This window comes from Pinus tabuliformis, chromosome X (genome assembly GCF_031772625.1).
Source record: "Pinus tabuliformis cultivar Carrire ecotype Pingquan chromosome X, CPIR1, whole genome shotgun sequence".
NCBI lineage: Eukaryota > Viridiplantae > Streptophyta > Pinopsida > Pinales > Pinaceae > Pinus > Pinus tabuliformis.
This window is the reverse complement of record NC_142308.1, coordinates 33599718-33622513: the sequence shown is the minus strand read 5'-3', so window position 1 is coordinate 33622513 and position 22796 is coordinate 33599718. Positions and strand designations below refer to the sequence as shown.

The 22796-nt window shown below is 39.1% G+C and overlaps 1 protein-coding gene across 3 annotated transcripts in view; it reads left to right on the top strand.

Annotated features, from left to right (window-relative positions):
• Positions 1 to 22796, top strand: part of LOC149138193 (Nucleotide/sugar transporter family protein) — a 256676-nt gene that overhangs the window by 154857 nt on the left and 79023 nt on the right. The gene's annotated exons all lie outside the window — the stretch shown is intronic.

Sequence of the window (22796 nt, the reverse complement as noted above, 5' to 3'; positions counted from 1 at the left end):
TACCCATTTCTGCGACACAAATATAATCTAACAGATTAAGCAGTTTGTAATAAAATAACCTAACCAAATAGTTAGGATTATTTCCAAATCACTTTTACATAGAGTCGATCTAGAACACTAGGACTCGCCTAAGATCCCAAGGACAAAATCCATTCCAACTTTGGGCTAACACTGAAGGAAAACTCTACCGACCATCCGAGAATGGATCGGTGAGACAAAAAACCTCCCAGAATGTAGATCGTCACCAGAAAAGTAGATTTACCTAGGTCGTTACATACATGACACAGATCTGCTGAGATTATTTACATCATATACATGCATAATGAGTTTACATTATAACATCTTGGAAATCAGGCTGATGATGATAGATGAACGACACTGATATATCGATCAGGTGCTATCCCTTTGCAAAAAAGGGGGTGTAGTGCTATGGGTTGTTGACACATAGTGGTCAACACGCCCCAAGGCCCAGTGGTTGGTTACTGCAAATATTTCAAATCATCATATATTGAGCATATATCTTCATAGTGGCTGGTTGGCTGTCCAAAGCAGGATTTTTTTCCATCCTATATTGTTAGCCACTTTGAGCAATCTATAATCAGTGAACACCTCTTGAGAGGATCACTTCTTATTTCTAGATTACTTCATTGGGTTGGGGCAACAAGTGAGAGGTTTGGAACACCTTAGACATTAGATAAATGAGGCTTTCAGTCTCCTCTCTAGATTATCATCTTGACCTGCCCACTCTGGTGGTTGTCCTACATGCTTGTGTCAGTGAGGACCCAACGCTTGAGGATGTAGATTATGCATCACTAGACTGATAGTCAGACCAAATTAAGATAGCGACTTTAGATGGTGGGAGAGTAAGGATTCCTCTCTTTTGCTTTGCCAAGCTGTATAACCATAACCCCTATGCTTGGTAACTCCTCACATGATATCATCTATCATTGCATTGACCTATTAACAATGAACGATGACTTCGATAGCGAGCTTGCATCTCAACACCCTCTCTTACCTCCAACCATTAGGACTAGTAGGGTTTGACATTATCTCTTCCTCTCATATAACAACAAGATCTCCAATCTCTAGCCTTATTATTTTACCTTGATATCTACACTATCTAACATTATTGTTGGACTATGAGTTTATAGCTCATGTCTAGATATTCAGTTCTCCTTTACCTCCTTTATCTTCTTATTTATAGCATTGTTATAAGAGTTTTCATCACAACCCCACATTGTATTTACAGTAGATGTACCTTTTAGCCCCTTTTCATGGTTTATTCATGTTTGTGCTTTTAAAGTATTTGTTCAAGTAAATCTTGTTAACATTGGAACCACAATTAGCTTAGTTATTGTGTGATGTATTGTTAGCATTCAGATCCTATTTGTAAACACTGGTGTGCGGATTTTCCATTAGAAGTATCCTCGAAAGATGCACTCTAATCAGAGGTGGTACTATGAGTCTGAGAAATTATAGTTGTTTGTCAAATATGATAAACAGGTGGGTGTGTTTATTAGAGAGTGCAACACACATGTAGTCCTTTACCCTTGAAATTTTGACATGTCAGTGCAGTTTACTAGTTCGCTGAGATTTATAACATTGCTGTCAACAAAAACCGATAACACTGATCAAGCAACGAGTTCTACTTTCATAATAAGAGTAGTGGTAAATCAATAAAGGTAATCCCAATGATGGTTTCTTAATGGAATTTGATATCAATGAGTAAAGTTTACTTTCTATGCAAGAGTGATGGCAAACCAAGGAATGATTCTAGTCTAAGAAACATGACACATCCTTACCCCCCCACGTGTCATGTATTTCATGTGTCAGGCGTGACATGTGCGTGGCATGTGTTCGACATGAGTTTGACTCCCCACTCATGGCATGTGTCCCTGTTCGTATCTCGAAAATTAGACATGTTTGGTGAGAAGGCAGCCTGTGGCTGCTTAATATTGATTTTTTCCATGTTCTCAGTGATTTAGTTACAGGTTTGGAGCTCTTAGAGGTCTTGGAGTGCAGCCAATGGTGATTAGGTAGTGTTACAAGCGATTCCAAGTGTCGGGAAGTGGATTTTTCCATGCCCTACTAATGCTATGTAGTTGATCGTAACATTTTACTTAAATTTTTAATTGTTAAACTCACATGGAGAGTTCCAAAACTGGCAAGAAACTGAAGTTTTCTGCTAGAGGAAGTGATCCTGTTGTTTTAAAGAGGGAAACCTTCAACCATAAAAGGGAGGTCTCACCCCACATAAAAGGTAAAACTTCAACCTGAAAAGGGAAGTCTCAACCTGTGATGGTTTAAGGATAACCAACAACTCTGGAATGCTTAATGCAATTCCTGGAACTCTTCCAAAACTGGCAAGAAGCTGGAGTCTTCTGCTAGAGGAAGTGTCCCAGATTGCCAACTGAAGGCATGTTCAGGCATCTTTGTCTCTGGCTACAACTCTGAAACTGGTGTGGCAGGTTGTGGCTCAGGCTCGCTTGATGTGACTTTGAAGCTTGTAGATGACCATCATTTTCCCCCCTGTCAGGTACAAGGTGAGAAGATGGAGAAAACTCAACTGCAAGACTGTTCAATACTCTGGAACAAGTTCTGACATGTGTTTGGAATATCTTCTTGGCTGTTGATGCCCATTGCCAAGAAGCGATCCATCCAAGATGAATCTTTGTTCTTGCAGGACGTTTATTTCTGAAGCATCTGTGTGAAGAATGGCTGGTTTTATGACAGTGCTTACATGGATGAAGATCAAAACAGTGATCTTTCAAATGGCCAACTCGGTCACAGTGTTGGCATTTTACAATCTGTTGTTGTTGTTGCTGCGGTGGAAGAGGAGTAGAATCTGGAACAGTTGAAGCTGAACTGTCGTAAGGAGCAGGTGAACTGTCATTAATGAATCCAGCACTCTGAAACTGAATGGGCTTGGCATAGTCTGGAATATGAAAGGACAAGTCCTTGTCATATCCAAGACCAGTTCTGTGCTTGTTGTGGACAAGCTGTTCCCAAGGTCTGATGATGGGCTTGGGAAGTGCAGACTGAACCTCTGCATCTGCATGTAACTTTGCTGCTTTATCTGAATGAACTGTAACATTATTGACTTGCTGTTTATGGGAGTCTGCTTCATTGTTCTGAACAGAAACAGGTTCAGAATGATGACTCCACTGGTGTAATTCTTCCTGCTGTAGCTTTGTTTCAAGCTGCAAAAACTCAATATTCTCATGTACAGTTTGCAGAGAGGTTTGGATGTCAAAGAGAGTTTCTTTGTTAACTTTGACCATCTCATCAACAGTGGAATGAATTAGGATATTCAATAACTTTAATGCATCTTCAAGTCTGGCCATTTTTCTTCAATGTGACTTAAAAAACACAACTGAGGCAACAGCAACAGAAAAATAATATTGTACTCTTACTACAAGATATTGTAAGGGCTTATCAAGTGGCAACAATGTCGCGAAAATGGTTGATGGAGCAATCTTGCCAATGTCCTCATCAGCTTGCATTATCTTTTTAATCCGAGACGCAGAAAATCGAGTATCGAGTTTTTTTCCTTCATGGTAGACTTATGCTTCGCCAGATTGCTCATAACAATATCTGAGTTTTGGGTGTGAGCTGTGTTAGTTTGCACTCCGCTGCAGCTATTCTATAAGACTCTGGTTTTATGAGCAATATGTTCAACATACAGGCACCGTACAGTATTCAAGAAAGTAATTATACATTCACCATACGTGCTCAGAAAATTCACAACATCACTGATATATAATAAGGCAGCCCACAGAATAAATTCTTTTTATGGAAATCTGAAAATACAGTGAGGGAATCAGTAATATGGAACCAGATATTTGAAGACAGTCATCAATAGAGATAGCCAACAATTATAACCCATATGAAATGACAGCTTTCAGCTTAGTTGAGAAACTGAAATATGCTGCCCAGAATTCGAGGCACAGGTCCATGCTAGTTGACAGCCATTGTTTGACCTTATTTACAACTCTGCCATTTACTTATCGCACTGCCTTGCACCCCGTAACAGGTTCTGGCAACAAATTCATAAACTGGCTTATCACACTTGTTCCGAGCATACACTCTGCGCACTGGGTTACCACGATGCGTTCACGCCACTATGAAATCAATTGATACATACAAGATTACACCTCCATCGATACCATGTTTAGATCTTGTTCCAAAATTTAATCAACCATTGGAGCTCGATCTGTGGGAAGCCGAGAGAGACCTTAACAGGAGTTGTCGGTCTTACTGTCCAACAATAAAAATCGAACTTTTAACGATGGTGGTGCAATGGCCAGCGGCTTCAAGTGGGAAGAGTATTGAAAAGAAAGAACGGGTTGGAATATGAATGAATGTGCAGTAACTGCATCAGAAGCCAGCGGATCCGATGCTTTCTACTGCACTGCAATTTTGCTGCCAGCAAACCCTCTACGAGCTTCGCCTCTGCGTTTACCCTTTACTTACACTACCATATCATGTTAAACGCTGTCAACCGATGCCGATACCAACACTACCACTTGAGATTTTGGAGCAGTTTCTTGTAGCAATTAGATACCAATTGTAGTGATAACGACTCCGCAATTGATCAGTGACCTGATAGCGATGACGCCACAGGCAGCCCGAAATTTCTGAACATCTCTGTGCTACAGCGTGACAGCGTACCCAAACAACGGGGCCTGAGGGGCGAAGCGATAATGAACACACGAACAACGGGCCCTTCAACACAAGAAAAAATAAACGCTCCAGAACTCAACGCTGGCTGTCATGGAGTTAAATTTTGCAGCGCGCTAGGCCAACAGCTTGAACTATGAACAGAGACAGGCTTTTAGTGACTGTAAAGAAGCCATTGAATCATTTACCGCAACCTCAGCATCAGCAGTTGCATCATCAACCAGCACCACAGCTAGCAATGAACCAAGCGACTAGTTCCACGAGGAGACCAAATGTTTCTCACTCCATTCCTTTTGGTTCTTTGATACCGATCATTTTCTTTTGAAAATATAAGTATTTACATTTAAATAGGTACGCAACATTAAAAATACAATGAATCCCTTCGACTGTAATCGAACTAACTTGAGCAAAAATGTAAATGCAGACAAAAATGTTTCAACACACGAGAGTGCACAGTGATGAAGATTTCCAGAATCGAAACAAATGATTTAACCTGCGGATACTACGAAAGTCTTTAGACATTGCAAGGCATATCCTATTTGTGCCTGCGTTTCCAGCGCTCAACCAATCTTTCTACAGTCTTGAGGGAGCTGAGTATGTCAGAACGGTTTTGGAGTCGGCATTCAGGGAGCTGACACCATCAGCAGCGCAGCGTTTTATATGGAAAATTGAGCAGCGTCTGGCAATGAAAAATGAGCAGCCTGGAGCAAGGTAATTATCATGAAACGCTCATGGACAGTGCAGACAGCACGCAGGAAAGGAATATGCACAGTCCAGGGAGTGCAAAGGATATGAAACGGTTTTGGAGTCAGAGCGCATTCAAATGAATATGTCAGGGCAGCGCTCAGGTTATGACAGCGCTAAGGCGTTTCAATGCCAGGATGACAGCACAACAGAAGCGCAGGGCGCAGTTCAACAACTTCCAAGCGTTGGTTTACATAGGCCACAAAAACAAGTGGCTCACACAATATTGAGAAGGTTATGAACGTACCAGCTCTGATACCATGTTAAACTCACATGGACAACACAAAATATATGAAGGATAAATCAGTGAGTGCATTATTTTATTAACATAAGATACACATTTATAGTACAATAGGTGACTCTTGGGATTCAGATCCCAAGGTCTCTTGGACTACTTTGTCCATTCAACTTCCACGCTAACCCTTTAGGATTAGGTGTCCAACATTAATGCTAACATTAATAGTTTAATTATGTTTTATAGTGGTTCCAACCTCATTTGATTTCATATAGAGTAGAATTTTAGATCCCACTTAAAATCCAATAGACTCAATAATTTTCAGGATTTGGGGGATTGCAATATTTCCATTCAATTCTGTCATGTATGATGGTATGGAAGTGACATTTAATCAAGAGTGCCAAGCTCTCTATGTACCTCGATGCTCGTGGTAGTAATTGTTGAACTCCTCTATCATGATCCTTGTAGAAGGGTACCCATCACTCAAGCAAATTCTTGATTTGACATGTTAAGCTTTTTGAATCTTATTTTAATGCTTATAGGGTGATATTGATGATGAGGATCCCAATATAGGTAATGATTTTGATGATATGTAGTATAGTTATTTGTTGTAGGATTATTTTTTTCAGACTCTAGAGGTCATTTAGAGCCTCTTTGTTTATGTAGTTTTGGTTTAGATATGGATTACCCGCTGTGCTATTTTAGTTATATGCACTAGTTGTATAATTGAATTTGTATCATCATCATATAAAATTGTAAATTTTTTAATTTCTAAATTCTAAAGTGATTTGAATCTTTGCCCATATTTCATTTTTGTATATGTATTATGAGATTCTTCCATAATGATATACGGTTCTAGTATTGACCCCATTTTGTATTTGCTATTGGCATTCCCACCTATAGTAGCAGTGACTTCGTGAGTTTGTATCTATGTTACACATTTTGCTTTTGATGACTTAATGAAAAAATTGTTGATTATGGTTTCAATTTTTTTTGTGTTTGTGAATTTATCATCATTGATGTAGTACTAGTTGTATATATGATTGAATTTATATCATCATGATGTAAATGCTTTATTTTCCAAATTGAATCTTTGTCCATATTTTATTTCTTGTGTATTTCACTAATCTATTATATTTTTTAATATACATATATAGTGTAACTCTGTATCATGTTCTATGGGTCGTCGTGCTGTTGAATTTTGTAGCTATGGTTGGTTTTCATAATGTTCATTTGTACTTGTCATAATAAAATGTAAGTTATATTTATGATAAAAGAAAAAAATATTTGAAGCATGTTCTTCATGCTTGCAAGAAAAGAAAATATTTATTGATTTTATATTCAATTTTTTTTTTATAAGGCATGTCCTTCATGACCTTATGAAGAGTGGGAAAATGAAAATTTAAATTTGTACTCTAGACACCACAAGATGCCCAAGTTGTCCTAGTCCAAGAGGCACCTATTTGACCCCTTTCAGCATTTATGTATAGAGACCACTTGATCTCCACTCCAAGGCAATTCACATCTCATCTCATCAAGTATATTTCTGATCTAGCATAATGAAGGAGGACGAGGAAGAAGAAGGCCGAGTTAAAGAAGAAGAAGCCGAGTTTAAGAAGAAGTCTCCTTGCATGTGTGATCTTATGCTTCCCTCGCACGTGTAATTGAAGGTTTGAAATTTTTGTGGTAAAGTATGGCCACAAGTCTAAAATTTTGAAATAAAGGAGATTTCGAAATTCGGCCCCTAGTGCAGACCTAGAGTGAGTTTGTGGAGAGGCTGCTTGAGGTGTTTTGGTGAAGTTTGACTTGGCATCTTGAGGCATCTTGTGGTTGTCATCTTGCTGGTTAGTTTGACTTTGATGTATCTCTTGTTGCATTGATTCTCCAAGGAAAAAGTTGGCTGGGTTTTTCACCTAAGTGGGTTTTCCTAGGGTAAAATCTTGTTGTCTCTTTGTGTTTTTTGATCTCTATTGCTATAATTTTTCTATGATTAAATCTCTGAATGTGTAATTGTTTAATGATACTTTGAAAGTGCAAAATAATCCACTACATCTTTGAAAGTAATTATTAAGTTTTAGAAATAAATGTTTGTATACTTTGCACTAGAAAAATCAACACGTGTCATATGCAGAATAGTCTTATTTTCATGTCCTCCTTGTCACATGTCATCGTGTCACGTGACTTGGGTTCTAGTGGTGTAGGAGGGGAAAGTTGCAGTTTGTTCAAGATGTTTATCAATAGTTGGGCAAAAGAGTGTGGACACTGAATGTTTCAGTGTCGATGTTCTTCTATCTTAGCATATTTATCTCATGGAGGGGATTAGAAAAGTATCAAAAGTTTGTGAATTTTTGTGTTAGAATATCAATATTAGAGACGATGGGTTGATGATTAGACATGTTAGCCTCCTCTATGACTTGTACTAGCTTGAATCCATTGTTATCAAAGGTAAAATTGTTCTCTTCCAGGAGCATGGCCCTATCCTGCCCCCTTAGGACTCTATCCCTATTGCACCAAATGTGCTAAAGGTTCAAAGAATCATTCTATCTATAAACATTGGCTTCACGTAAACCCAAACTGGAATACTATCTACTATGATTTGGGTCTTATAAAACTGGACTGGATCAGAGAGTGAACCAAGTTGCGTCTCTCGTTTTGGGGTATGAACAATGTGGGAGAGAACCTTCTGTTGATTTTTAGGGTGTCTACTATACATATAATTACTTCTAATGATTTTTATTTTTCCACACACTTATTTATTCATTATTCCATCACTAAGCAATTATACAAAAGACATCAACAATATATGACATCAGGATCATGAAAAGACAACCACACAAAGAACGCAAGAGATTACCCTGGGAAATCCCACATGGAAAAATGCAACATTCCTTTCCTTAGAGAATCAATTCAACAAGAAGTATTAAAGTCAAAGCTATGGACAAACTAACTAGCATGTGCATCCACTAAGTGTCCAAGTCAGCCCTCTCAATTTGATTGAAAGTACAGAGATAACATAGAATTTGCCTCCCTCTTCCACAAAAATATATCACAGACCATCGACGCTTCTTCAACAGAGATGAACCATTGAACTTCGAATTCTTTCCACAGTAATAAACCTTAGAATCTCGGTCCTCTTGCACATAAATGTACCACAAGATTTTCAGCGTCCTTGCACAAATATGGTCACAGAACTTCGACCTCCTGGATCCACAGAAATTCGGCCTACTAGCATAGAGAGATACTCAACCTTTCCAAGAGATATACCACAAAGAAAGTTTGACCTTTCCAAGAGACTCGACTTTCCTTCTAAATTTTCAGTGTGTTCCTTTTTCTTGATTCTTATGGCTAGAGATAGTAGTGCTTGATGATCAGAGCGAGTGATGGTTGAAGAGGAGGATGAATGCTATCAATATATAGTGAATCCATGGATCAAATGGGTGCCTAGAGTAGTTGAGTTGACTTGAAGTGTAGAGGGCCTACTTTGACTACTCGTGGGGTTAAAATACAAATTTAATTTTGTCTTTTGATAATGTTGACAGCTAATCCTTAGGGATTGGGAAAATATTTATAAATATGTACATACAAAATAAGAAGACCAAGAGATCTTGGAATATGAATCCCAATAGTCTCTCCTCTATTTGTATATATTAGAGTTATTCTGAATAGAATTTCATCAATTCAAGGAGTTACCAAACTTGGCCTGGCATGATATCAAAGTGCAGGTCTCAATTTGGATTTCTTTTGCCCTCTTTGTAACTCTTTTGACTGCAAATATCAGTCCCTCTGCCAAACACTGCCTCTCTCCTGCGTACCTCTCTGCTGACAGCACTTAGAAATTCAATATGCTGGTTCATGTGTTGGTTAATAAGCTCTCATACCATATTTTACACACTGTACTCACTGGTCGAGGCTTTGTGCATGCTGCAAATAACAGTTCATAGCTACATTCCTGCTTGAAAGGCTATGGTGCATTGGAGTTAGTGTTTGTTTGAACATTAAATGTATTGTTGGAGCGTATGGTGCATTTAATCACAATGTTTCTGCGTTGAAGTCTCTTCATCTTCCGATGCCTGTGCGAGGAATTGAGAGATATAGGTCGCAGTCTTCTAAGACAGAACTGTGCAGGTATCACCATTCACATGCACGTTGAATCTCCTTCTTTGTGCATTGATTCATAGTCTTCGTGCGATGAATGGTCTGTGGCGAAGGTTGCATTAAACTCTCATACCATATTTTTCATACTGTAAACTCTGGTCGAGGCTCTGTGCATGCTGCAGATAACATTTCATAGCTCTGTTCTTTCTTGGGAGGCTATGGTGCATTAGAGTTAGCGTTGGTTTGAGCGTTAAATGTATTTCTAGAGCGTATGGTGCGTTGTATCACACCGATTCTGCATTGAAGTCTCTTCATCTTCCAATGCCTGTGTGAGGAATTGAGAGATGGGTCATAGAATTTTAAGACAAAACTGTACAGGTATCACCATTCGCATGTGTATTGAATCTCCTTCTTTGTGTGTCGATTTATAGTCTCCATGCGATGAATGGGATGTGGTGAAGGTTGTATTAAAGCGTAGGTTGAATCCCCTTCTAGTATATGAGTTGAAGTAGTAAGTTAAATTGAACTCCGTGTGTTTGGTCTCTGTGCGCTGAATTAGTACATGCTGTAGATTGATTGAATTGGTGCATGTTTATACAATGTGTTGAAACTTGAAACTCCTGTTTATAGATGCATTGGGTCATATTATATGTTGGTCCATGTTTATTTCAAGTTACATATACGTTTGGCTTGTTACCCAGCGAAAGTAGGTGATCCCATAGGAGAATTTCTCTCGTAGATATCTCTTTAGCCAGTAGCCAACAACCCCTGACATCAACCATTGTGGTTGATTTTTTGTGCCATTTGATCTCCACTCCTTGAATCATTCGTATGTCTCGTTGCCCATTTTTTGAGAGCATATGTTAGAAGGTGGGAAATTCAACTCGGAAGGTATGTTTTTCTTTGTGCAATTGGGTGCTTATGCTTGTTTTTCATTAGGCATTTAAGGTATGGATTAGTGTGTGACTTGGAAGAAGGAAGGGATTTGAACAGGGTTTTGTTCCCTCACCTGGGGGGGTTAATCCTCTACCCTAGTCCTGTGGGATCTCCTCTATTGGCCTATGGCTTTAGGAAGGCCACTACTTGGGAAACCCTAATTTTGGTAGCGCGGTCCTGTTTTCCGGTTTCACAGTTTTCACTCCCTCTGTACATTACAAGCCCTATTTCATCATCTTCCCTCTCCTGGTCCACATGACCACTGGGTACAGAAGGCATTGGCACACCCTCTTACCTTTGTTCACATGTCTAGGTCGGGCCTGAAAGTGTTGCCTTGGGGCTGAGACATTAAAATAAAGCGTGGGAAAAAGCCAAACTTGAGCTCTGCCGTTATCATTCTGGTCATCACCCTTGGCCCATGAGCCCCCCCACATCATTTAGGGACCCTTGCACGTCCCAACCCTGGTGGGCCATACTACCCCACATTAAGGGGGTAATAATTGCTTACATCATACACAACATGCTCTCATTCCTTGGAGCTTAGAGTCTTAATCAAAGAAAAATCAAGAAAAGGCAAAAGACAAATGAAGAAGGGTGGAAAACAATGGTCGGGGTAACTCATGTATCCATGATTGCTCCCTCCTACATTTTTATGCCCAATATGTGGACATTCCTCATCATTGCCACCCTTGTACCCATGGAATTTGGCCCTGAGACCCTTGTGTTCCCATCCATCTCATCATTATTAGCATGACCCATATCAATTGAAGGATACCTTGGACCTATCTTTGCCCTTAGGGGTTGGGAGCACCTAATAGGATTGGTTATTAACGACTCCTACCTAGGAAGTAACACTACTTAGACCTCAAAGCCCGAAATTTGGAAGGGAAAACCACATATGAAGTCTCACGATGCCCTTGATAAACAAGCTTGTTTCACTTAGATGCACTAATGAATTATTGTACCTAAAGGTGAGGAGGTTCATTGAACATTATATGTGATTGACAGGTGGTTTCATCATGGGTTGGGAAACTTAATTGGGGCCCAAGTCCACCAAAGGATCATATTGACACCACAGGGGATGCGTTGAGAGCCATGGGACTCCCATCATGTGCAGAGCATCATTTCACACCGTGGGCACCCTTAACACCTTCAACGATTTGTTTATTGCCCCACATTATTTGCGAGATGATGCACTTGGATTAGTGTGCCCAGCTGACATACCATTATGGAGTGGCAACTGATCTGAGGGCCAAAGGTGTTTTGTCTCACCCTTGTGACATGAGAGGGAATACACCATCATTAGAGCCCTCCTTTGGAGCATTATATAGGCCATTCTATCATCAGGAGACCCATAAGACCAACATTTGTGCCCCAAACCACTTTGGGGCCCCACATGATGACTTGCTTGGAGAATTAGGGGCCATCCCCTAATTGGTGATTTATGAAGCCCTCTCTCTCATTTGGGCAGCTAGAGGACTCAACGTGGCCCTCCAACAACCCTACATCAACATGATGTCATCAACTCAACTAGCATTTGGATGGCCAATTTATAATTTGAAAAAGCTACTTGGTCGGCTTGTGACCAAGGCATGTTTCTTGCCCATTATTTTAATATTTTGGGGGCTAATAGGCTAATTCGACTAGGGAGACTCATATAAGTAGAACTTGGGTTCATTTGTGAGAGATCATCATCACACTTGGACTCTTTCTCTTGTAAAGAAATGGCACTTGTTTCTTTGGCTATTGGAGACTCTTTGGATGCATTTCGATGTATGGAGATGATTCACACTTCTTCTTTGGAGCTACTTCTGGTATTTTTGGATGGATATATTGCATGTCATTTTGTAAGTACCTCATTTTGATGGAATTTCTCTCTTGAATTTATTTAATTTATGGAATTGCTGCTCTAGAATATGTTAAAATTGTGCCCTAACTGTTGAAAATTAAAATTGAAAAGCTTTCTAGTAGAGTATTGCATATATTATCCAAGGTTTGACATGTAATGAATGTTCCTAGTGGATGAATATCTTTGAATTCTCCATTAAACTCCATTATCTCTTGAACTAGGTAAATGTTTGAAATTGGTACTTAGGGCATCTATATTGAGCCTCCTTAGGGACATTTTATCTCATCTTAAACATCCTAAGACTCCATATGCTCAAAGGACAAGGCACTAGTCCAAGTCCTTGGTGGTCAAACTTCCTCTTTCTCCATAAATTTTCCTCTTAAAATTTGGTCCTTTAGGGCTAGGGCGAAAATCTAGGGCTTGGAGCGAAATTTTAGGGAAGATATTTTTTTTGGTATTCAAGAGCCTAAACATCAAGCTTAGGGTCTAGGCTACCAATTCTCCAAGTTTGGTGGGTGTACACTCAAGTTTCATCCATAAAATCTCTTGCCCTGTGTGTTACTCCAAGAGGGAAACCCTAGGTTTTACTGCAAGAGGGAAACCCTAGGTTTTTCTCCTTCAACTTGAGGACTTACTTGAAGGCTGTATGAGCTTGGTACTTGTTGAAGTAAATCATAACACGCGTTTTCTTTTGGGTATTGACCTTGTGAATACCTATTACCATCGGCAAAAACCTCAAAACCCAGGCCTTGTACCTTCTTTTATAGGGATTTTCTTAGAGAGCGAGTTGCTTCTTTGAAGCCTTGTACTTTAATTGAGCCTCTCTTTCATATGAGCTCTAGCTTGATCACTTCGTGCCCTATACCTAGCATATCTATTCTAGGTGATCTTCTTCCTACCAAGACTCTTCCCATCGGTGAAAGTCCGTAAAGAGCAAGGGACCTTGGCTGTGGTGAAAGTGGGCCATTGTCCCATTGTTATCACTTGGTTTTACTCTTGGTCCTTTATGGTTTCCGTCTTTAGGCCCTGCTCGATTGTGTGGTAACATGGCCCAAACTCCTGTAATGTGTAGTGCTGAATTTGTTTATATGTGTCATATGTTAAACCATTGTTATATGCATTGAACTTCGTGTGATTTACGCTGTTGATTACATTGATTGCATTGGATTGGAATCTCCATATTTGTATAACAAAGCTGCCATTGCCTATATATTGGAGTAGTTGGTGTTGGTTGAATGTTTGACATGAAACCAAATGTCAACATTATATGTGTGTGTGTGTGTGTGTTGAGATCGAGAGCCAACATTATTTTTGAGTTATTTTGAAGACAATTGTAGACAAATTTGTATGATGGGTCTTTGCTATTTGTAGAGATATATTAAATTTGTTCATCAAGATTATATTGCAGTATTTTAGTTTTTGACTATTCAAGGCCCAACTTAGAAGTTTTGCAGAGATGCATTCACTCATCTCGATAGTTTGAGTAGTTTTCACTGGCAAAGAGAACTACCATGAATAGCCCAGACACATAGAACTACATCAACCCAGAACATAGTCCCTGTTATGCCTTGATACCTAAGGAACAAAGAAACAAACTTGGTGCAAGGAGTAGAAAGTGTATCTTATTGGGGTACTCAGATACGTCCAAAGCATATCGTCTCTACGACAAAGTAAATAAGAAGTTTATACTGTCTAAAGATGTAATTTTTCTTGAATCTTCTAAGAAAGACAATGTTTTTGAGCGACAACTTGATCGCTTGGACAGATTCAAACATGCAATATCTTTTTAGGAATTTGATAATGAGATTCCACATCTTGAAGGGGGTATCCCTATCTTGGATCAATCTTTGGTGTCTCCTTCTGAAGCACCCCCCCCCCTTGTGAAGCTCCAACCAATGATCAAGAAGACACTTTGAGTGATGTGATTGAGAGAATTGGAAGGCTAAATCTTGATTCAGCCCCAACTCAATCAACTTAACAACCTGGGCCATCTTAGATTGGTCCTCCAAAATGGCTCAGTAAGACACTTGAAAGTGTTCATCTTGATGAGGTTGGAAAGATAGGAATGAGAAGTTCTTCTAGAAAGAATGGAGGTGATGTAGATGATTATGATTCAACTGTCGATATGGATGTTTCTTATGATTGTGAATTAAATTTGTCTATTAATTTTGAACCAACTTCCTTTAAAGAAGCTGCTTCTCATGATGGAAAGAAGCATTGCAGAAAGAGTATGATGCTTTGACAGAGAATGGAACTTGGAAGCTAGTGGACCCTCCATTTGGTACCAGATCGACTGGATGCAAGTGGGTCTTCGAGAACAAAGTATAAATTATATGGCTCACTTGACAAGCACAAAGCAAGGCTCATGGCAAAAGGTTTTGCACAAAAAGAAGGGGTCGATTATGAGGATATTTTTAACCCCACAACAAAATGGGCTACCATGTAGACTCTCTTTGCCTTGGCAGCGCAAAATGAATGGAAAGTACATCAAATGGATGTAAAAAATGCTTTATTGAATGGAGATTTGAAAGTGAATGTTTTTATGTCTCAACTAGAAGTATTTGCTGTGAAGGGACAAGAGCACAAAGTATGTAAGCTTATCAATTCTTTGTATGGCCTCAAACAAGCATTGCGAGCCTAGTATGAGAAATTGATTGAGCATCTTTTGAAACTAAATTTCAAACACTATGATCTTGATGAGGCAACTTTATTTGTCAAGATGGTTGGCAAAATGATTGTCTATCTTATGGTGTATGTAGATGATCTACAGATGACATGGAACAATGAAAAATATATTGCATCCATAAAGAAACAATTGATGAAAGGTTTTGAGATGACATATTTGGGATATGTTCACTACTATATGGGTGTTGAAGTAACCCAACATCAAAAGTTTATATTCCTCTCACAAATGAAGTGCATTGGGGATTTTTTGAACACATTTGGCATGGCTGAGTGCAATCCTTTGACCACTCCAATGGAACAAAATTTAAAGCTCACATCCAAAGAAGGCAATGAATTTGAGGATGCAACTAAGTACAGACAACTCATAGGAAGTCTTAACTACCTTACTACTACCAGACTAGACATTACATTTACTATTGGAATCCTTTGCAAGTTTATGCAAAAACCTTGTGAGGGTCATTGGTTCGCTGCAAAAAGAGTTCTAAGGAGCTTGAAGGGAACTCAAGTATACACAGTTAGATGACTTCAGCTTGATTGGATACTCTGATTCAAATTTTGGTGGAGATAAAGAAAATGGAGTATCTACTTCAGGTTATGTTACGAGTCTTGGATCAAGAGTTATCTCCTGAAGCTCATGCAAACAATCAGTTCCGATAGATTCCACAACAGAGGCTGAATTTGTGGCAACTGCAAAAGAAACAAAGGAGATTGTGTGGCTCAGGAAAATTCTTGAAGATTTGCAAGATAAGCAAGTGCATTCTACTCGTCTTTTGATTGATGATACTTTTGCAATAAAATTGGCTAAGACCCCAAAGTTCCATAATCGAACGTAGCATATCAATACAAAGTATCATTTGATTCGACATCATGTTGAGGCCAAGACTATTCACCTACACCATTGTTCCAAAAATGAGTGGATTAAAGACATCTTCTTCAAAGTGCTTGGAAGAGAAAAGTTTGAACGATTCAGAATGATGTGTGGACTTACAAACATCCATTCAGATTAACGGGGGAATGTTGACACCTAATCCTTAGGAATTGGGAAAATATTTGTAAATATGTACATACAAAATAAGAAGATGAAGAGGTCTTGGAATATGAATCCCAAGAGTCTCTCCTCTATTTGTATATATTAGAGCTATTCTTAATAGAATTTTATCAATTCATGGAGTTACAAAACCTGGCCTGACAGATAAATACAAAAATAATTTAATTTTTCTTTTGAGTATGAACAACATACTTTACATAAATATCAAAAATATATTATGAAGATTGACCATAACTAGAAACTTTAACACTCCCTCTTAGCTAAGGAGGTATTCGTAATGACTATCGAGATGATTTGAAGTTCACAAATTCTATAAGGAAAGATCAATATTAAGATAAGTATAATTATAAATATCAGAATGACCAACATCAGCATAATCATGGTTCACCATCAAACAACTATAGACATTGTCCAGGTGAAACACTAGAGGCCTCATTAATGATAAACAAGCTCACTCTAGAAAGAGATCCGAGCATGATGTTGGGAGGCTCTTGCTCATTCTAGAAAGTGATCTGAGTGACCTCTAGGAGTATTCTCCAAGCAAGGTCTAACTGACACAGGGAGAATATCCTTTGCTAGAGCATTCTCCAAACCAAGGTCAAAGTGACACAGGGAGACTGTCTTTTATCAGATCATTTTTCATCCAAGGTCAAAGTGACACAATAAGAATGCTAGTCTGCCAGACCATTCATCAACCAAGGTCTATGTACTTGACATAAGGATAACCTCTCTAATTAAGTCAAAGTACGTGACACATGAAGAATGTCAGTCCATGATGCTATCTAATCTGTCAAACCATTCTCCAACCAAGGTCATAATGACACAACGAGAACTTCTCCAACCAAGGTCATAATGAGATAGGGAGAATATCATACCACTCTCCAACCACGGTCGTGATGACACAAGGAGAATGTCCTTTCATAATGATGTCGCATCAGCTTTCCCTCACAATGAGAGAGACAATCTCCACAAGCCCATGCTTCTCCCAGAAGTACATAAACCTCCCTCTAGAAAGAGGCATCGTAAGAATATCAACTATTTTCTTATTAATGATGTATTGGAACTTCACAACTTCCTTAATCATTATGTCTCAAATGAAGTGATACGTGCTTTGAGCTGTCATCATGGTCGTCACTAGCACTTGATAAAAAAAAAAATAATCCAACAAGTAGTCTCAGAAGTCATACTACTTCTCAACTTGCCCATCAAGTTGCAATATACTCTGCCTCTGCCATACTAAGTGCAATAGATGACTACTTCATGTGTATCTAAGAAAATTATAACAGAACCCAAACTAAGGCATCAAATTCTTTTTGTCTTCAACACACTCTGCCCAATCTAAGTCCACCACTGTACTTCTCATCCATGACCAACTATACCATGTTGGTAACAACACATCTTGGCTCAACCATAAACTATTCTATTCCCTTCACTAGATCACAAATTTATTTTGGACACCCAAATTGGGTGCACCCTCACAATGAGACATGTCCTATGGTAGTTTAGGCTGCTCCCTCTGCCACTGCTGTCTTTCAATATATCAACTATCAATGACAATCCATCATCTCGAACTTAGAGGTCAGCTCCATCTGAAGTCTTTAATGAGCTTTTCTACTCACAAGCTTGAGGTAGCTCTTATGTACACTTCTTCCTCAATTATTGAGGAAAGTTGTCACTTGCATCAACTTGGTGCAATCTTCAAAAACAATGATAATATAAGTGTACCTCACATCAAGGACAAATGTCTTTTCATGATCCTCTCCCTCTTATTGGGAGAACCTTCTATTGCTAGACCTTGTAGAAACCATGATCAAAGCATACTTGAAGCTTGCTGATTTAGTCACTCCTTCTGAGTTTATATCTTATCTAGTACAATATCTCTTAACACAAGTCATGATTCTAGGAAATTCCTCTTGCTTTGCTTCATTCTTACACTTCTTCTATTTGCTTGTCAAAGCCTTGGCATCCTTTACTATGTACCTGCAATCCTCACTAGGAGGTCATGGAAGAACAATTACAACCAAGCAAAGAACGCAAAGACAAGAGACTAATTAATATTAAAATAACAATAATAGTAATAATCGAACAAGGGAGATATAAAACACTTGTCTTGAGAAGAGAGTCAACTCCCTCTTGATCTTTAGTCTTCTTGCATCCATCTACAACATTGTCATCATCTCGATGCCATTCCTTTCTTGACAATCCTAGGGTTTTGTCCATAAACCCTAGGGATTTCTTATTAAAGCCTTGTTGCTTGCTAGGGTTAGGGTTTCTTTTCTTCAATAGAAACATCTATATAGGGTTTTTCTATGAACCCTAGGACTTACTAATCCAAGACTTTTATCTTGCTATGGTTAGTAAACCCTAGACTTCCAATTTTGCAAGTTCCTTTTTCATACCCAAATGTCAAAACCCTAGAGCCTCTTGCTTATGTAATGAAGTTCATCACTATTTCTAAATCAACAAAGAGTAATCTTCATGCCTAAGAGTCCATCAATCTTTAATCCAACATGTCCTTTATGTCTTTGGCATGTAGTTATAGTGAGCTAGACTTATCTTGTGCACATTCTTCATTAAGATACATCTTCCAGGTGATAATGCTTTGCAACAACATCCTTCATTCTGAAATACAATGCAATGTTTTTCCAAAGGAGACACAAAACCCTATGAACCCCAAATTTTCTTCAAGGCTTTTATCATTGCACCATATCTCGATCATAGAATATGGAGTATCAAACTTCTCATCTTTTGATCATTATTTTATTGTGCTCCCACAAGATGCTCATGTCATGTTTGAATTCATGTTGTTCATCAATAAAAGGATTCTCTAAGGATTTGCATACAATTTGTAAGGCAACACTTTTCAAAACGTTGACACAATCCTCTAATATATTCCGGCTCCTAATAAATTCTTTGAAATTTTTGTAGGTCTCCATCACTATGAATCTTTAATGCTTTATCTGTACCATTGGTTCCTGTAGCTATAACATAATTATGGGGTTACAAACTTTTTTTGGGAGATTTTGGCAATCATTCTGGAGACTAGAAGGAATGGATTGAGGTTATTCGGTTCATTGATGCAGGCTTTGGTCTTTCAACAAGGTAATTGAGATATGTTCTAACAAAATTACTTTGGCCTTTTCAATTGACTGAACCAAATCAAAATGATCTAAAATCATTTGAAAGGTTATTAGATCTGAGATCTTTAGACCTTTTGATAGATGATATTAGGCCTTTCGATCTATATGAAACGAAACTGAAAATGATTTAGTATTGTACTGAGAATTTGAGTTAGGACTTCGGTTCTCTTTAAGCAATTAAGAACATGCCTCAGACATTTGGACTTGGAGAATAACCTTTCAAGAAGGGCAAACCTTGGTCCTTCTTTTATGATCAGGTATTGAAACTAGGGCATCTATGGGCTAGTTCACAAATTAAGACCTAGATGTCTAGAACCAAAGAAAGCTTCTACTTCAAGGGCATTCCTTTCACCATGTTGATTTTTAGGGTGCCTTCTATACAAATAATTACTTCTAATGATTTCGATTTTTCCGCACCTTTATTTATTCGTTGTTCCATCACTAAGTAATTATACAAAAGACATCAACAATATATGACATTAGGATCATGAAGAGACAACGACACAAAGAACATGAGATTACCTTGGGAAAACCCGCGTGGGGGAAAACCTTTGCAAGGGAGAATCAATTCAACAAGAAATATCAAAGTCAGCCCTCTCAATCTGATTGCAACCACAAAGATAGCACAAAATTTGGTTCCTTCTTCCACAAAAATATATCATAGACCGTCGACCCTTCTCGAACAGAGACCAACCACTGAACTTCAGCCTTGTTACCCAACACCAATGAGTGACACCCATAGGAGAAATTTTCTTCTAGATTTGTCTTTAGCTGACAGCCAGCGGTCCCTTGCAGCCACCAGGTAGCTCAATGTGCCACTATTCCCCACCACCTGAGCTAATCGTTATGTGCCCTCACCCATCTGTATGCTTGTATGTTTGAAGATGGGTGCTTTGACCCCAAAGGTATGGCTTTTCATTATGTTATTGGGTATTTTTGCTTACATGGACTGATTTGGACATGGATTATTGGGTGGATTCAACAGAAATAATGGATTTGGTCTATACTCTTGTATCCTTGCCCAACTTGGTGGTTAGTCTTGTATCCTAGTCTTGTGGGATCTGCTCTACTGGATACTAGCTTTAAGAGTGGCACTACATGGGAAACACCGATTTTGGTTGTGTGGTCCCGCTTCTCGACACCACATACATCACTCCCCTCCGCTCATTATAACCCCTTTTCACATATTTCCCATCCGGGTCCACATGTCCATTGGGTCCACAAGGAGTTAGCCTCCCCACTCCCCTTGTCCACACTTTGGGTCGGGCTTGGAACAATGCCTTGGAGGTTGATGCAGCTAAAAAGAAAGTGAAAAACATAATTTGGTCACTCTCAACAGGAAATGTACCATAAAATGCAAAATATGGCCGAGACATAAAAATTTACCGTGTGGGCAAAAGCCAACATGAGCTCTATTCCTTATCATCATGGCCATCACTATTGTTCCTAGGGCCCCCTCTATCAGCGCCCTGCATCATTAAGGAACCCATGATTGTCCCGACCCCTAGTGGGCAATGAAATGCCCTACCTTAAGGGGGTAATCACTGCTATATCATTCACATCATGCTCGTTCCCTAGAGCTCCATGCAGTTAAAAGAAAGAAAAATCAATCAAAGGCAAAACGCATATGAGCACCCATTGAGTGCTTCTAGGGCTTGTCATTGAGTCTGCAACTCAATTGAGTCATTGTCATGTATGAAAGACCTCTTTGGGCATGTTACATATTCTAAATAAAATTTATTTGAGTCAAAAGACCCTCTAAGGCCTCGTTATGGCACAAAGATCAAGTCGGCCTACATGAAGGGACAAGTCAGCCTAAAGATATCAGTTCAAACATTTCAAAAACCTATACATAAGAAGGAACTGGACCTCATTTGGATATACTCAAGCAAGTTTGATCTTCTAAGATAGAAGTTGGAAAAGGGATGAAAAAGAAGAAGAAAAGCAAGATCGAAGATTTGGGCCTCTCTCTCTCTCTTGTGTTAGGGTTTTTACAATTATTAGGCAAGATGAAATTCTGAAGCTGCTTCTAGGTTGAAGCTGTGAAGCTGCTTCTAGGTTGAAGCTATGAAGCTGCAAGGTCGAAGCTGTGAAGTGTTGAAGTTTCTAAGTCTAACAGTGAGAAACCCTCCATGCACTTTACTGATTTATTCATACCTACTTGTTCTGTTAATTAACAAGTTATTTACCATGTAAATATTGAAAATAAATACAAGTGCATGCTCAACACATTACAAATCATCAACTGAAGGAAACAGAAACAAGCACACAAATGACATTGTTATTTTTGGACTAATGTCCCCGGAAAAACCCAATGCGGGAAAACCGGTGCAACTATCTGAGGGTTTTATTATTAAGCAGCTCTTTTTTGAGTACACTGGGTGCCAAACTGGCTAACCCGACAGAGATAAAAAATATGGCAGCAATACCTCTCTTCGGAAACAGGTATTCGAAAAGCCTGCTCCACGAAATCCCTCTCTAGCACAATGTGAAGCTGAGTGTCAGCCTGAAACCCTCTGCGTTAGCCTACTGAGGCTCTACGCAGCCTCTCTGCGTCACTCCTGCAGCCTTTGCGTGAATGACGTAGGCCCTTCTGGCTCTGTGCAGTCTCTGCTGCCTCTGTGTGGCTCCCTCTGGCTCTGCGTCTGCCTCTCTCTGCTTCTGCGCTGGTCTCTCGGCACTATCCCTACCTCTATGTCTTGTGCTCTCTACCCCTCGCTGCAACTGATCACTGACTCTGTCTCTCTTAGCAAACCCCGCTCTAGAGAATAGAATGATTGATCACTCTGGTGTGTTCTCCCAGTGACCCTCAAGCCTCCTCTTATACTTTTCTTGTTGACAAATCAACGGCTGAGATTAAGTCCCTAATCGACGACGAAGAATGGATTTGGCTTGATCCATGTCTTTTGGACCATTCTAACGCAGTTTTATATTAATTCACATTAATATTTTAATTTTCCTAAGTTTAGACTTAGGGACTCCATTAAAAATATTAATTATTTTAATATCTCCCAAACTGTTTAGAATCTGCCCAAACCGTTTCTGGGTATTGGAGATCTCATGTGCCCTAACCTCTCCACCAAATTTCGTGGCTAAAGCACATCCGATGCTACCCTAAATCAACAAGTAGCTGAGCCGACTTGAATTGTAAAGCGCTGGCTTGGACTACTTGTGGTGCTAAAACAAAATTTTAATTGTCTTTTGATCAATATAAAAATAATTAAATTTCTCTTTTGAGCACAAATAACATTCTTTACATAAATATCAAAAATTCATTCTGAAGACCGACCATAGCTACGGACTTCAACACGTGCCTCATCATCTCGAGACTCCAGTATTTTAAATTCACCATATAAGTACGTATGTGAAGCAGAAACAAATCAT